Consider the following 2,128-nt stretch of genomic DNA (forward strand, 5'->3'; position numbering starts at 1 on the left):
CGTTATTCAATAATTAAATGAATCTTTGCTTCTAATTTTAAAGACGTATGGACTCCACTGAGCCATTTGTTTATATATCTTTATATTTCTAAAGACATATCAATATAGCAAAATTTATTGTTATGACAAATAAACTATAATGACTGACTATGAATGTTTTGTTTGTTTACATGTGAACAATTCAACGGGGAAAGCAATATGCAGAAATATCATCACCATCTTTTCAGACGAGTCTTGGCTTTCGCCCCAAACACAGTTATGTTCAGTGCTGGTATAAATAAGGTTTGCCATGATATTATAGATAGTAATGTTCGATAAGTTACTATGGAATCCCTGTGTATGAAACTGTGATGATGTAGACGAGTCATGTCTTCTGCCCCAAACTCAGTGAGACGAAAAAGCTGAGAAAATGTGGTGAAACAATATGCCATGATGTATATATATATATGTATATATATATATATGTATAATATATGCATATATATGTATATATATATATATGTATAATATATGCATATATATGTATATATATATATGTATAATATATGCATATATATGTGTATATATATATGTATATATATATATATATATATATATATATATATATATATATATATATATATATATATGTATATATATACACATATGTGTGTATTTGTGTTTGTGTGTGTATGTCTGAGAATGTGAGTGTATTTTCTTTTACCTCTAAGTATATTTTTTTTATTCAGAAATGTTATGAAAAAAATCGCCTCCCTTAGCATGAACCTCGAAAGAAATGAATTACAGTTTATAAAACGTAGCATTTTTGCCAGAGAGACTTGGAAGTGCACGAAAAATATACATTATGGATCAGTTTTAAAAGCTGTTATCACTCACTCACAACGATGACCCTTTACGAAGACGAGGAGGAGAATGAGGAAGAAGAAAAAAGAAGAAGAAAGAGGAGGAGAAGGAGGAAGAAGAAGAAAGAGGAGGAGAAGGAGGAAGAAGAAGAAAAGTCGAAGAAGAAAATGAAGAAAGAGAAGGAGAAGGAGGAAGAAGAAAAGCCGAGGAAGAAAAGGAAGAAAGAGAAAGAGAAAGAGGAAGAAGAAAAGTCGAAGAAGAAAAGGAAGAAAGGGAAGGAGAAAGAAGAAGAAGAAAAGGAAGAAAGACAAGGAGAAAGAGGAAAAGTCGAAGAAGAAAAGGAAGAAAGAGGAGGAGAAGGAGGAAGAAGAAAAGTCGAAGGGGAAGAAAAAGAAAAAGGAGGAAGAAGAACAAAGATCGAAAAAGAAATAAGAGGCGAAGCATGAGGGAGGAGAGGAGAGGAGAGAGAAGAGGAGGAGGGGAGGAATAAGAGGCAGGAGGGGAGGGAGGGATGCGGCGACGTGTCTCAAGATGGAGGGAAGTTTCGGGAGATGAATGGCTCGGCGATGCAAGTTGCTCCTCGGCGGCGGCAATGGCAGAGAGCCAGACATGGATCATGGGCGATGAGGCGGATGTCAGCCGCTTGTCCTTGTGTCGCCGGCTGGGAGGGAGGGAGTCGGGTCGGGTCGGGTCGGGAATGGGGATTTGCCTTCTGCGGGTTATTTTTTTCGGGTTCGTCACTCGGCTCCTCTCTCTTAGTCTTACTCTTATTTATTATATTTATAATAAATAATTCTTTCTTTCTTTCTTTCTTTCTTCCTCTCTCTCTCTCTCTCTCTCTCTCTCTCTCTCTCTCTCTCTCTCTCTCTCTCTCTCTCTCTCTCTCTCTCTCTCTCTCTCTCTCTCTCTCTCTCTCTCTCTCGACTTGGCCTCCTGCGATTTTTTTCGGGTTCGTCACTTGGCTCCTCTCTCTTATTCTGCTGTGAGTGCTTTTTTCTCTCTTCTTTATTATATTTATCACCTCTCTCTTTCTCTCTCTCTCTCTCTCTCTCGACTTTGCCTCCTGCGTTTATTTTTCGGGTTCGCCACTTGGCTCCTTTTTTTTCTTTCTTCTGTATTACATTCATTACTTCTCTCTCTCTCTCTTCTTTGCTTTGTGCATATTTTTTTCTATCCGTCACTTGGCTTCTCTCTCTTACTCCTACGAGTTCTGCGATACTTTCTCCTTATTCTTCTTTACTACATTCGTCACATCTCTCTCTGTCTCTTGATTGGATAGAAACCA

This window comes from Penaeus vannamei, chromosome 31 (assembly GCF_042767895.1).
Source record: "Penaeus vannamei isolate JL-2024 chromosome 31, ASM4276789v1, whole genome shotgun sequence".
Classification (NCBI taxonomy): domain Eukaryota; kingdom Metazoa; phylum Arthropoda; class Malacostraca; order Decapoda; family Penaeidae; genus Penaeus; species Penaeus vannamei.